The 15712-nt window shown below is 35.8% G+C and overlaps 1 long non-coding RNA gene across 9 annotated transcripts in view; it reads right to left on the reverse strand.

Moving 5' to 3' along the window:
• Positions 1 to 15487, reverse strand: part of LOC147824109 (uncharacterized) — a 96065-nt gene extending 80578 nt beyond the window's left edge. For 5 of the 9 annotated variants that reach the window (XR_015442798.1, XR_015442800.1, XR_015442796.1 and 2 more), the window contains exons 1-3: positions 11036 to 15487; positions 5980 to 6181; positions 848 to 1948 (exon numbers count right to left, since the gene is read on the reverse strand). This is a non-coding gene — a long non-coding RNA (uncharacterized LOC147824109). The remainder of the gene's footprint in view (positions 1 to 847; positions 1949 to 5979; positions 6182 to 11035) is intronic. The other 4 variants (XR_015442797.1, XR_015442799.1, XR_015442801.1 and 1 more) reach the window with 4 other exon arrangements.
• Positions 15488 to 15712: the final 225 nt, after the last annotated feature.

Here is a 15712-nt window from a genome sequence, read left to right on the forward strand (position 1 = left end):
GAGGCCTGGAAAGATGGAACAATTAGAAGCAACTATGACACAAGAAAATACACTCTCGTTTTCATGTAAAAGCACTTAGGTTCAAATTCTAGTTTTTTATCAACTGAGGGACCCTGGGTGACTCACTTATTCCTCTAAGTTTTAACTTCTTCAGCAGAAGTTCCCAAATGAGAAAAGAAAATGCCCAAGCAAGTTCCATCTGAATAACGAGATTTCACAATTTCCAGTTCGCTGTTATATTCAGTAGCTCAACCCATACACCCTTAAAGTGAAGATGACTTGTACCTTACATCCTTTGCTTTAAAGAATTATTTTCTTGTTAAAATGGAACATACCCTTTTAGAAGAGAAGAAAGCAGTAAGTAATAGAGCTATGTTTGTTACCCCAGACCCCTAATAATTAGTAAAACATCACCCTAGGAGTTGTGGCCCTTGGTTGAGTGGGGCCCACATCCTATTCTACTCATGCCATATCTCCTGTCTTGAGACCTAGTAGGTTCATAGTGTCAAGTCAATTTATAGGGCACACCCGCATAAGTGTTTCAAATTATATGTACTTTAAAAAAATGAATGTTTACCTCCATTGCAGCAAAATTTAAATACTTAACTAATACATGATTATACTTTGCTAACCATTTAGCTGCTAAATAAAAACTGTGTAACATTAGAGATGAAAATTGCTGCTCTTAGGTACTGGGGCGTCATATTGGGTGGCAAGCCAGGAACTGCCTCTTTCCTCTGTCAAAGGTCCTCTCACCACCACCACCTCACCAGTGGTTTAGAGATGCACACCTCCGACTTATGACCAGGGAATGAAGAGGTCCAGAGTAGAACTTTGAAATACTCACAATGTGCTCTCCTAGGTCAGTGGGGAAGGCGAGTTTCTTTACAGTAGAAGGCATCAGCTTGTCCATGGTGCTTGAGTAATCCCAGTTGCTGAAGTGAGACTCCAAGGCTGAACTTGCGTCTGAAACATGGCTTGAGTTCACGCTGGTTCTCAAGTCGGCACATTTACAGGAGAACAAACTTTAGGCCTTGAGCGTCTCAGTATACTCATCTTCAAAATGGGACTACTTGCAATATGTGTCATGAAGATCAGATGAGTTAATATACAGAAAACATTTTAATGAGGTAAAGCCATGCTAGATTTCATAAATATTAGTTGCTGCTGCTCTTACAACTGCTCCATGTCTCCAGGAAAAACCTGGCTGATTTTTCAAAAGGCCTCATCTGAGATGAGACAGATTAAATTGGAATCTTTGCAAACTAAGTGGCAAAATAAAAACAATTGTTCAGATTACTAAAGCCATGAAATTATTTGACTAAAAGTCTTTTACACATTCCTTCATTCTTTACTTGGTGGGCACAAACACAGCTCTAAGTATTCAGAAAGGATAGTTTTGTAGTTCAAAGAAATCTTATAGATATCTGGTATCTTCACCTTAGTTTATTTTTCCATCAGAGGGGTGGACTACAATGACAGTGTTACCCAGCTGGATACCAAGGTTAAACCTAGTTTGCTTGCCCCATGATCCTGTACTATCTCTATTGTGGCCTAGAATACACCATCTTTAAACTCAAGGAAACAGCTGTACTACTCTTTAGTTTTGAAACATTAAAAGAGACATTTCTAACAATTCTACATTTTATAACTTACCCTATATAGAAGACCACATATTCACACATACACGTGCACACATACACAGACACACACACACACACTCTTAATTTTCAACCATTAGGCTGCTAGATCCAGAGCTTGCACATACATCTTTATAGGAAAATTCAAGCTCCCTCGTGTAGCTGATTTTTCAGTAGTGTTTTGTGGAGGAATGAGCAGAATGATAATGTGGCCTACTACGCTGGTATAAGCACATGGCTGGCTGGCTGCACGGCAGTGATGTTGTTCCTTGGTTCTAGGAAGCACTGATGGAGAATCTCTTTGTTTTCTGTAACATGAAAAGGACACTTGGTCAAAGCATTTTACTCCTTCATTCATTTCAAAACTAACATACAGAGTTAAATGGACACAGTGCTGAAGTAGGTGGTTGTCATGCTGTGGAAGGGAGTATTGCCAGTTGCTGGACCTTTGTTGTTCTAGACTGACAGTTCAAGACAGTGTCATGAATTTTACTTTTTCAAAGTTAACTTTATAAGAAATTAGAAACTCTTCATATTTGGCCAAAATTCATATGATATCAGTTTATTTTCTATTCTTGCCTTCATTGTCTTTATTTGCACCATTATCTTGATTGAAGCACAAGTAGATAATAAGATACAAACATTGAAATAAATGCAACATAAATAACTAGAAAAAATAAATAAGTAGAAATAGGGTGGAATAAAAAAAAGCATTTCTTAATAAAATAGGCAAGGAACACATTTCGAACATGCATTTTCTTGTAAGTATTTTCACAAGTTTGATAATTATATTAATTTTATTTAAAGTTATCTAAGATTAGCTTATATCAGAAAAAAATACATGCTTGGTACTATACTATAAAACTATAAAATCTAATTGGATAGTGAAATTCACTAGAAATTATAGCCATAAAAATTAGAACACAATAATTACAGATTTTAGAAATTTACTGTCTAAGAAAGATTGTGCATACATTAGGAAGCTCTGTGCAAGTAATGTAATGAAATATTTATTCAGAAGTGAACTAAGTGAGATTGGTGAAGATTATTAAGGTCATCATAGAGACATTAAACCAAGAAGGAGGAGGAGAAAGATTCTGAAAATAGAATCAATGGAACGCTTAGGGTGAGAAATCCACCAAGAACAAAATATGTGTTTGTCAAGACCCAGTGCATAAAAAATGGTTTTTGAATGGTTGTACAAATAGTTTTATTTTTCAAAAGTAATGGGAAATACATTTTACATAATATAATCAGAAAAGGAAGACTGCATTTTTGTATTAAGTTCTTTTATTGGTACATTGTAGGTATCCAACACAATTACATTTCTCATTGGGAACTTGTACCTTTACATAATGCATCTTGGTTCTTATTTTTTCCCCATTCCTAGCCCTCCCTTCACACCCTCCACCCTAGGAAGACTGCATTTTGTACAGAGCTTATTGTAAATTCATTTTCTTTGTTATGGCTTAACTAGCTGCAGCTTCTCACCTCTAATCATAACAGACTCCGGTTTAATTATGTTTCAAGTTCTAAAGATGAGTTAACCTCTTACACAGGGAATTTGTCTTGCATTTATCAGGAAAAAAAGTAGGAGAAGGAAAGTGGTCTCTATTCTGATTAACCATTTAACTGACCACTATCTTCACTTCTCTAGATGATTCTTTCAGACATTAGAAGGAAGCACCATACTATGGACAGGATGCAAGAGGATCACAGAAAAAACACAATTTCCAATAGTTTTACAAATTGTCCTTTAACAGCTGGGCATGGTAGCACAAGCCTGTCATCCTAGCACGTGGGTGGCTGAGGCAGGAGGATTGCTGTGTGTTGGAGGCCAGCCTGGGGTACATGGCAAGACCTTGTCTCAAAAACCAAAACAACAAAATTGTTCTTCAACACACAGCAGAGAGACTGAGAACTATAACAGAGATTTCACTCCAGTGCAAGGAAGTTGTACCTTTTGAGACTGGTAAAGAAGCTTTCTAGAAAAAGCAGAATACTATAACTGAAAACATAGCCATACATCATTATCTTTCCATCCAGCTAAAAAAATCAATTCTTTAGCTTACCCTTGCAACTTTAATTGCAAGGCTGATTACATCACAGAACAGCAAACATGAGATTAGGTCTGAAAATATGTAATATACTTTGGTAATCAAATAACAACAAAACTATAGAAAATATAGCATCCTTTCATGTAATGAGCTTGTGCTTTAACATATCCTGAAACACACACACACATGCACACACACAAACACATACCATATATTGAAACAGTATATTTGAAAAACTTAACCTTTATTTGTTCTACATATCAAGGTTTAGACAGGGACTACTGAATCTCATACTGTTCTTTGTGACCAACCAACCTCCCTCTCCCTCCTTCCCTCCCCTCCCCTCCTCCTCCTTCCTTCCTTCCTTCCTTCCTTCCTTCCTTCCTTCCTTCCTTCCTTCCTTCCTGATACTAGGGATTGAACACAGGGGTTTGAGCATGCTATGCAACTGTTCTACCTCTGAGCTACATCCCCAACCCTTATGTTTTGTGACATTTTTTTCCTATTTCAAGAATGTAGGAAAACAGAGGTAGTACTCAACATCATTACCTTTCTTAGGTTCTAGATACTAAAGTAAGAGCAGTGAGTGATGCACCAGTAAGAAAGGGCTTGCTGTTTATTGGATTATCATTTTCAGAAATGTAAATTTTAGTGTTAGCTTTAATTAGTTTTTTGGAATTAACTGGTGCTTATTCTCAATGACTGTTTTACACTGTAAGATTTCCTGGATATAGTTTCAAATGCTGAATGCTGAAGTTGCCAGTGTCCAGCAAGAAAACATGATTTTTCTATGATCAATAATACGGCACAACCAAAATAACTTGCCTGTCTTTAAAATGAAAAAGACAGGAGATAGAGGGTTTAAAAACAGGAAAAGAAAGCCAAAAGAACCCCAAATGATAGCATCCCCTTCCTTAAAAGATTATCTTCATGTTTAAAAACTGAAAGTGTGCTGAAATTCACCATTGATAAGAAAACTGAACATGTTAGACTCTACTGGACCCTGGCTTCATTGCAGCCTGGTGTATCTGATTCAACGATAAGTTCACATTTTTCTATGTTAAATTCTTTCATACAATAGAACCCTAAAAAAAGAGAATATAGACTAAAGAGTAAGTTGCACAATGAGATTTAATCTATGTAAAATATGTCCCAGAAGAAATGTCTTTTACTTTGATCATATCCCTTGAAACAAGATCCCCTGCTGGAAACCACAATAAAATGAGAGCTTGGGAAAAAACTCATCTGGCAGGCAAGCTTGCTTTTTAAAGTAAAAGTTCACCAAGCCCACCAAGACCATGATCCTGGGGTGGGCTTAATTAATGTCAATGAAATCTTAAAGGTTCCCTGAGGCTTTAAGGGGAAAATAAATCTCCCTCGGTTCTCTGTTTCTTTCTGTCTGAGGTACTCAGGATTGGAGACACTCCACCACCACACGGGCACACACATGTGCACACATCACACATGTGCACACATCACACATGTGTACACACGCGATATATGTCTGTTTTATTGTGATGTGTTTTTTTTAAAAATCTTATTCAGAAACAAATGTGCACTAGCATTGTTCTCAACATGGCTTCATACTCTCAGCAGTTATCTTGCTTCTTGTCATCAGAAGGATTTAACTCATTCCTTGTTTCTCTAAGTAAATGGGCACAGTGACATTTCTGTCTTGCTTTTGGGTTTTGTCCTTGACATTGTTCTTTTTTTTGTTTGAGATAAGCCTGCTCAGTTTGCCCAGGCTGGCCTTGAACTCATGATCCCCTTGCCTTAGCCTCCTGTGTGCTGGGATTGGAGGCATGCACTATCACACCCAGCTTTCAGATTTATATTTAATGCACAGTGCTGCTGCTTTGTCAAGCTCAATCGTTATTTTTCCTTAAAATTTAATTCCATGTTAAATAGTTCCTCAATGAATTGAAAGAGCTTGACTTTTTCCAAGTATGCACTCCATTTCACTTCATTCAGAGTCAGTGAGATTCTGGACTTGATTTCATATCCTTCTACTAGATACAAATGAATGCAAATGTCAATACAGTGATTAATTTTATTCTATATTGGTTATGTGTAAGAAGACTCACCAAGCATAGGTTCACAAATCATAGCAAAACATGTAGTCTCAGTTATATGGTTAATGCTGATTCACTGGCCTGACAATGACAATTCTAACCTATACACAATCTTGTGATTTTCCATGTGAAACACACACACAAATATCTAAATTATAATGGGTAAGCAGTTGAACCATACCCAGGAAAACAATCATATTCATTCCTCACCTATACTCAGAAAAATGATCATTTTTTTTACTTCTTTTCCAGTTGATTTCCTCCTGCCTTCCAATCACGCCAGCTACAACACGTCGAGCCTCTGAGTAACTTGGAAGAAAAGGGGCAAAGGGGAAAGGGAAGTGGGAAGGGTAGGGGAAAGGAAAGAAGGGAATGGAATTAATATGAGAAAATGAAAAAATGGAAACAAAGTCTTTGTAAATAGGGAGGGATGGAGGGGTTGAAGGGAGGGCAGGGGAATGGGGAAAAAATAAGAACCAAGAGAGTATGTAAAGGTGCAAATTCCCAAGGATGAATGTCATTATATTGTATACCTTAAAATGTACCAATAAAATTAATAAAAAACTTTTATAATGCAGACTTCAGTTTTCTAAAAATCTCAGAAATACACAAGTGGTCTTAACAATCATGGTGTGACTGCCGTGTGGTTTCATATTGCCTTTGTAGTTTCTAAGACACTCTAACATTATTTAATTAGCTAAAATTTCTCCTCTCTTGAGAAATGGAAACTCAATGAAATGTCAACAATGCTGTCAGTCTGCTTCAGGCTAAACTCATTACACAAGAACTGAAGGTAAAAATAGTCCAAGGCAGAATTCTTTGTCATAATTTTGAGGCCCACACCTTATGTCAATGAAATCCATAAGATTCTAGGCAAATGCTAAATTGGGAAGAGTAGCTAATAAATTATCTCAACAGAGGCAATAATTGATCAGTCCTTGCATAGAAATTAATCTAATTAGGCAAATAACATATTAGGTTCTGTTGGGGATTATCTGAGTACTACATTTATTGCTTGATGAACCTTTGGTTCTGCTCTGACCTGAAAATGGTCTGTGCTGCTCTGTATTTCCAAAATGAATCTTTTACTCTAAGAAAGAAAAAAAAAATCAGTGTCTTTTTAAGCCAAGTACAGCCAGGAATGGAACAAAAGTGCCTTACTTTATCTGAATTTATCACAGAGGTTTGGAATCCATAGACTCATTACTAAAGATAATAAAATTTGCCATTTTCTATTGTCTGAGGATTTATAAAGGCTAAATTTCTTAATTTATTTAAATTGATGATTGGAAAGAGCAAACTACAAAAACAAGTGCTATATACTGAAGGCATGTGAATTACCTCCTTTTCAAGGATAATGCAAATTAGAAATACGTAAAGCTTTGTCTGCACCTGGGGTCTTTAATGAGGATAAAGAAAAATCAGACAGAGATTCTCCTGGGGAAAGAGAGGATCGTTATTTGAATAACCTGCAGTGAATTCTAATCAATGCGACGTGACTTTGAAAATGAATGTGGTCTTTCAACCCGCTGTACTTGAGCTGTAATATTAATCATAACTTCATGGTAGAGTAAAGCTTATGACAAATGCTTTTCCAGTGGACTCAGAGTGGCCTGGGTAATGCCAAAGAAATATGGAGCCATGGAAATACAAGGGCTCTTCCCTTTGGCTCCTTGCTAGCCAATTTATTGGCTAGTGCATTCTGTTATCTTTCTTTGATTATCTCAAAAGAGGTTGATGTAAATTGCATGTCATAACAGTAATTGTTCTCTTTTTTTTCAAAGGTGACATTTTCCATGTAGTGTATTTCCTGACACGGTCTTAGGAGTGTTATTTAACATTAAATTATACCAGGAAGCTGGTGTGCCAATCTGCTAAGGATGCATTAAGCAGCCCAGAAAACCTCTGCAGCACAGAAGGAATTGGAGCTCTGCCCCAGTAGAGCCCTGAATTCTCATAAGTGCATCCTGGACCTGAAGAAGGTTGAATATAAACATAGCAGATTTCCTGGTATGCTAGATAGAAAAGTGATGCTGACTTAAATAATAATTTTCAAAAAAATCAGTTATCAACTATTTTCCATCTTAAAAGAAAATGTAATTAGTTTTTGACAAGTTGACATTAAAAGGCTTACAGCAGAACACAATGTGTTAAAGCTGAATTCTCAAGAACCATAGGAGGAAGGAAGATGATGATAAAATAAACATCTTAAAATAATTTAAATAATTTTTGTCTGGAAGTTATTCCCAGGAAAGAAGAGGAGTGCATATTTGTGTTAGCCTGATGGAAACTACGTAGGCGTCAGAGCTGTCATCCTGGCCTGGCCATTGCTGTCACTGTGATGTTCTAAAGTGAAGCACAAACGGTGCCCCTTGTGAGGTCATCAGTGTGTGACATCGGCTGGGGATGCAGCCATGTTTGTCAGCAAAACAGAAGCTGATTCCTCAAATATACATTCTCACCAGAGTCCTTGCTAATCTGAGGACAGATACAAAGCTTACTCTTGTTTTCTAGAATTTGGGGACCAGAGCCTTCCCAAATCATGTATGTTTTATCTCTTGCATCAATGTTGCAGTCGAATCATCATGGAAACACAAATGCAATATATAGAATGTAAAAGAAATGTGTGTGGCATGTATACACATATATGCAGATGTAGATATGTATAAAATATGAAAGGCACATGACAGGTATATGTATATAGAGATGGAATGTAAACACTATTCTATATGTATATAGATACAATAGAGGAAAATAGGTGGGTCACTGAGTTGAAGTTTCAATCCATAACATCATGGCCCTCATTTACATTCATTTATGTTTCTTAGCATGTGTTCTTTAGTGTCACTTTAATATTCTTTGGCTGATAGTTTTATTTCTACTGAAAATTATTCACAACAAATTTATAACTTGTTTTACATATGATTTTAATTTCTAATCCCAATGCTGATGATGTCCAATATTCTTTTATTTTTTCCTTTTGCAATGTGCTAAGAAAGTAGACACTACACAAAATACATACTGGTTTGACCTCCATATTAAAGATGAGAATTCAGAGTTGTGATGTTTAATTAATATGTCAACTTGATTAGGCCATAGAATACCCACTGACTAGGTTAAATGTTATTTCTAGGTGTGTCTTTGAGAGTATTTCTGGATGACATAAGCATTTGAATCATGAGGCTGAGTTAAGCAGATTGTTCTCCTTAATATGAGTATGTGTTTATATAGTCTGTTTCCTGTTGCTATTACTGAATATTATAGACCTGGAAATTTAAAAAGAACAAAGGTTCATTTAGGTCATGGTTTCAGAGCTTGAGGAGCTCACAGTTAAGGGCTGCTTCTGGTGAAGATCCTGCTTCTGATAACTTTCTAGTTCAGGGCGTCACAGGGCCAGATAGTCAAACTGGCTTTTAAAATAGAACCACTCTCAAGACAATCTATTAATCAATTAACTCATAAATGGATTATTCCAGTTATGGTGAACTTAGAACTTTCAATGATACAAACAACCACCAGTGGCATGAGTGCCATAGGGTCACAACCACTGGATTATTCCATTCATGATACACAAAGCTCTCATCATCCAATCACCTCTTAAAGGTCCCACCTGACCCCAGTTTTGAATATTTCATAAAAGGGATGAAATTTCAAAATGAACTTTGGTGGCAACATGCAAATGGTGGCAATGGGCGTCATTCAATCTGCTGGAGGCATGAATAAAATAAAAATATGAGGAAGGGAGAATTTGTGCTTTCTCTTTGTGTGATATCTTGAGCTGGGTATTGAGTGGTCTTCTGTCCTTGAACTGAGACTGACACATAATCTTTCTTGGTTCTCAGTCTGCAACTATCCGCTGGTCTCCCCACCCCCTCTCTGTCTGTCTCTTGTGTGTGCGTGTTATTGGTTCTGTTTTTCTGGAGAACCCTGATACAAGGGTCTTAGAGATGCTATGTTATTTTCTCAATTTATTCCAAGTTGTAAGTGGCAGAGCCAGAAATAAAATCTATACTCCTGATATTAGCATTTCATGATTTTTGGTTGTACAACCATTACTATAATCTAATTTTAGAACATTTTTATCTCCCAGTAAAATACTTCATGCCTGCTTACAGTTAATCTCTGTTACTACCCTTAGCCCTAGGCAACCACTAATCTATTTCTGTCTCCATAGGTTTGCCTTTTCTAGACATTTCATGCAAATGGAATCATATGATATGAGGCCCTTTGTGTCTGGTTTCTTCCACTTAACATAATGTTTTTGAGTTTCATCTATGTTGTTACCTCATGCTTTTTATAATCCATTTGTCTACTCTTCACTCTGCTCATTGCTTCCACTCTATTTTGAGCCATTTCTATTTTGATCTCAACTTTGGATGGGAGGCAAAGATATGCACTATAGCATAGGGGAGAGAACCCTGGGATCGAGGAAGAAGATCTGGGTTTCAATCAAATGAGCAAGACATTTCTCTCTTTCAACTAACTCTCCAGTAAAAATCTTGTTTTCTGAGAATATAAAAAGGGATCAGGCCCATAGTAGTGTTCATAGAGTCACCTAAAATTATACTTTTTTATTATTATATTTCATGATGTGAGCAAAAATCCTTGAATATTTCAATTTTAACAAAACTTATTACAGTAAAAGATACATTGCCAAGAATGATGAGTTATGTGTGTATGAAGCAAGGGGGAATATTTAAAAACATTTTTTATTTTTAATTTTTTCTTTGGTACATGTGTGTAGTATGCAATGTTTACATTCCTTGTGTAGAATTGGTGCATGTACATAACACATCTTAATTAATTTTTTCCACACGTTTTTCCTTACCTCCCTTCTCCTTTCTCCATCTCTTGATTCTCTTTACATTTGAGAAATATCTGTCTCCCTTCTTCCTATTATCTATCTTTTATTATTCTCTTATTTGTAATTTAGGTTTCTCATATGAGAGAAACCATATGACATTTAAGCTTGTGTGTCTGATTTATTTCACTTAAACATTATGGTCTCAAGGTGAATACATTTTTCTACAAATAACTCGTTTATCTTCCTATACAGCAGAGTAGAACTCCACTGTGTGTAAATAACACATTTTCTTTATGCATTCATCTGCTGGTGGTCATGGGGGACTAATGGTAATGTGGCTTTTACAGCAAAGCATTTTTAAAAATTTTAAATATTCACCCACATTTTAAATTACCCCTCACTGATCAACTTGTTCATGGCAATTTCTGTCAAATAAAAACATTATGATGTGTCATCACCCACCTTTTTTGCTGGATCTGGCACTGCGCAGCTTCTGAGTCTTCCCCCAAATCAAAATGATCACGAAAGGTAAATATTTTGAATCCATTCAAGACATCAAACAGCAACTAAAGACAGTCATGAAAGAGGGCTTCCAGAACTGCTTCAGAAAGTGGCTAGAATAAGATAAGTGTGATTAAAGGAAGAGGGAATATTTTGAGGGGAATATATAGCAGTGTGTCTTCTATTATAATAAAATTTTAAAATGTAACAATTCACCATATTGCTTTATTTTACTTCATTGTATCATAGCATCATGAGGTAAATGAACCAAGTTTTTAAAATGAAATAATCTCTATATTCAAAGAATTTTGAATTTATGTGAGAAAGATTGATTAATATCATCTCAATATTTGGGCTAGGGATTTAGGTCAGTGGTTCCGCCACCTGGCTCACAAGCCCAAGGTCCCAAGTTCAACCCCCAGTAACTACCCCCAAATTATAAATATTTATATGTAGTCTCAATAGAAGTAAGAAAATCTAAAATTCTTCTGTTCAAGTCACTATTCCCTAAACTAATCCCAAATTGAAATTTGTGGACACAAATCATAGGCTTTAATTACACAAATCTCATGAACCATTCCCAAATTTTATTTAAGTAGAACATAGTGATGACCATTAGTCCCAAATTGTGGAAACTGCAAAAGAATCACCTATGCTTTAAAAATGCCAAATCTTAAACCTACTAGGATTATAGCTTAAAAATTATTGAACACTAACATGGTTGGATGATGGCTCTGATAGCTTGCTGCTTGTTTCACTATTGTTCACACTTTAACCCTGAGCTTGGCACTCTCAGACTCTTGTATTAACTTTTTATGTTTCACTCTTCTTTGTGTCTGTGTAGTGTGCTTTAAAAGGAGGTTGTATCCTTCATGGTGCTTAAGAAATGGGCTGCTATGGGGAAGATACCCAGCAGGGGAATAACCGGGTCAAATGGGACTTCCAGTCCTAGTTCTTTGAGGTATCTCCATACTGATTTCCACACTGCTTGCACCAGTCTACACTCCCACCAGCAGTGGAGCAGGGCTCCTCTCTCCCCACAGCCCCACCAGCATTTGTTATTGGTTGATTTCATGATAGCAACCATTCTTTCTTGAGTGAGGTGGAATCTCAGTGTTGTTTTCACTTGCATCTCTTGAATGACCAGTGGTGTTGAACATTTTTTTCATAAGTTTATTTGCTATTCTACTTCTTTGTCTGAGAAATTTCTGTTCATTTCAGATGCCCATTTTGGGATTGGGTCTTTAAATTTGGGAGGTCTGATTTTTTAAAGTTCTTTATAGATTCGAGATAGTAGACCTTTGTCTGAGGAACAGCAGGTGAAGAATTTTTCCCACATTGTGGGTTGTCTCTTCACACTGCTGGTAGTTTCTCTTGCTGTGCAGAAGCTTTTTAATAAGAAGAGATCCCACTCGTTGATTGTGCTAGTTCATGGGCAACTGAGGTTTTGTTCATATAATCTTTTCCTACACCAATATCTTCAAGAGTTCTACCTAACCTCTGTTCCAGACTATTCAGTGTTTCTATTTTAATATTTAGATCTTTAATCCATTTTGATTTTAATTTAGTGCATGGTGAGAAATATAGGTCTAGTTTTAAATTTTTTTTACACTGATTACAAGGAATTATTTTAATTTTGAAAAATACCGTGGAAACTAGTATTGTGTATTTCAGAACTACACTGACATATTCTTTGGGAATAAGGAAATTTGGGGAATAAATTTTCCCTCTGAGAATTAAGCCAAGAAATCAACACATAAGAGGGTAAAGCAGATACATATATGACCACTTGAAACAGACAGAATATCTATCCCCTTGGTCTATAAGATTTGACTATAACCTGATTATTTATGAATACCTATGGGCTCAACCATGTGGTCAGCCATAAAAGAACAGAAAAGAGAGAGGCATTGACAGCACTCATCTAAATACTACCTAGGGAGGCGAGATTATTAGCCAGGAACTTTTCTATAATTGGTAAAACAAGATGTTTAGAAGTGGATGAAACTAATCCTGTTGAGAAGAAAACATAAATATTTAAGATACAGGAAAGAGAAAGGAAAATCTATAACATAGATTTCCTGAAAAGACAAACGCTGGGATCCAAAGCACAGATAGAGAAATTGACCTTGGATAGGGAGAGACATCCCTTCTATCCTGACACAGGGTCAACAGGGCTGGATGAGAAGAGACATACATGGGTTTGGAAAGAGTCAGAGAAACATTTGCTGTTTCCTCAAATATCGAGGTGCCATATTTTGAGGTAGCAGTCCTGAATGCACTCATTCTTTTTTTTGCCCCATTAAGTATATTGGTACATTTAAGGTATAAAATACATTTACATACATCATTGGGATCTTGTACCATTACACGAGTATCTTGGTTCTTATTTTTTTCCCCTTCCCCTGCCCTCCTTTCACCCCCTCCACCCTTCTCTATTTGCAAAGACTTTGTTTCCATTTTTTTTCCTTTTCTCATATTTTTTCTTTTCCCTTTTTTCCTTTCCCCTACCCCTCCCACTTCCTCTGCTCCTTTAGACCTTTTCTTCCTATTACATAATATCAATTATACCTTTTTAAAATTACAATATCAAGATTTAGAGGACATTACCACAGATTTTACAGAATTTAAAAGGATATAGAAAGAATATTACAAAAATCATTTTTGAAATAAATTTGACAACTTCTACGAAGTACCTTGGAAGATGAAATAATAAAATTGACACTGGAAGAAATATAAAATTTGAATAGCACCTATTAAAGAAATTATATTCCTAGCTTGAAAACCTACCTATATGACAACAACAGGCTCATATACATTTTAACTGATGAGTTATATCAAACATTTAAAGCAGAAAAAAGAAGGAACACTTCTCCCCTCGTTTTAGGAAATCAACATTGTTCTAATACTAAAACTGGATAAAGAAAGATAATAGAAGAAAAAGTATGAACATAGATAAAAACTTGTTTAACAAAACAAACTATTAGAAGTCAAATCTGTCAGTATGTAGAAAGTGGTTTTATTATAGGGATGGCAATGTTGGTTCAGCACTGGAAGATCCACACCCAAAAGTCATCATTTTAACAGAGGAAAGGAAAAAGCTATGTGATCCTATCAGTAGTTGCAGAAAAAATATTGGACTAAATTTTCTACACCTGTTCATGGTAAAAGCTATCAGGAGACTAGAAGTAGAACAGAACCTTCTCAACACATAAAAGACATGTACTCCATACTTCCAGCAAAAATGCCTTATAAGAATGGAGAAGATACAATGCTTTCACTCTAAGGTGGGAAACAAGAGCAGATACACCTACTATTCATCTGTCTATTAAACCTTGAAACATAGGCCCAAGCCAAAGTAGTCTGGCAATAAAATGACACAATTAGGATAGGATTGGAAAGTAGAAGCAAAATCTTTATATGTAGATGAAATGATCATCTACTAAGAAAATACTAAAAATCTCTAGGAACCCCTAAAACGTGTATTTGAATTTAGCAGGATTAGAAAACACAAGGTATATATATAAATTCAGGTCTATGTATACTTGCTATGAATGAACAATTGGATATTGAAATTTAAAAGTTATGTAGGAGTACAAAGGACCTAGAAAAGTAAAAAGAAAAAGAAAAAAAAAACAGTGTTGGAAGACGTTTAGTACCCAATTGTAAAACTTCCTCTAAAACTACAGTAATCAAGGCAGTGTTAGTATGAGGAAAGACATATAGATCATTGGAATAAAACAGAGAATCTAGAAATAGAACCACTCATATATGGTGCACTGAGTTTTGAAAGATTATTTAATACTAGCATTTTATAGAATATAAACCCAATTCAAGAGCTGAGGAAAAGATAGTGTTTTCAGCAAGTGGCACTGGAACACCTGGTATCCGTATATAAAAAATTAACCTCAACTCTTTATTTCCATACATAAAAATAACTTGAAAGGATCTATGAACCTAAATAGGAAAGCCTAAAAGTATAAAACTTTAAGAAGAAATTATAAGGGAAAATGTTTATGAATTTAGGGTAGGCAAGAACTTCCTAGGATACAAAAAGCATGATATATAAGAGAAAAAAATTGATAAATGAGATTCCATCAAAATTTAGAACTCTTACAGCTCATTAATAGACAACCTAATTAAACAGTAGACATAAGAAGATATAAATAGCCAGTACAGCACAAGGAAAGGTGTGCAACACTAGAATCAGAAAAATAATAATCAATACAATAAAAAGATTGAATTAGGGAGATGAACTTTAAAGTTTTAAAAGACTTGTCATGACTTTTTCTTTTTGTTGGAGTCTCCCCCTTTGCGTTTAATTTGTCATGCCCAATGGATTCATTCTGCTGGGCTTTCTGGGGTTGTGATCCTCATTGTCTTTTCCTAGGGTATTGTCTAAAATTTTTTGGAGTGCGGGTTTTGGTATTCATGAAGTTCCTGAGGTGCTCTTTATCATGCAAGTATCTTATTTCTCCATCAATTTTGAAAGATAGTTTTGCAGGATACATCAATCTGGTTGGAGGCTGTTTTCCTTTAGGGCTTGAAATACATCACTCCAAGCTCTTCTTGCCTTGAGGGTTTGCATTGAGAAGTCTGCTGTATTCTGATGGGCTTTCCTTTGTATGTGATTTGTTT

The sequence above is a fragment of the Heterocephalus glaber genome, unplaced genomic scaffold, assembly GCF_053883595.1.
Source record: "Heterocephalus glaber isolate CG9 unplaced genomic scaffold, H.glaber_assembly_v1.0 deba00001554, whole genome shotgun sequence".
NCBI classification, from domain to species: domain Eukaryota; kingdom Metazoa; phylum Chordata; class Mammalia; order Rodentia; family Bathyergidae; genus Heterocephalus; species Heterocephalus glaber.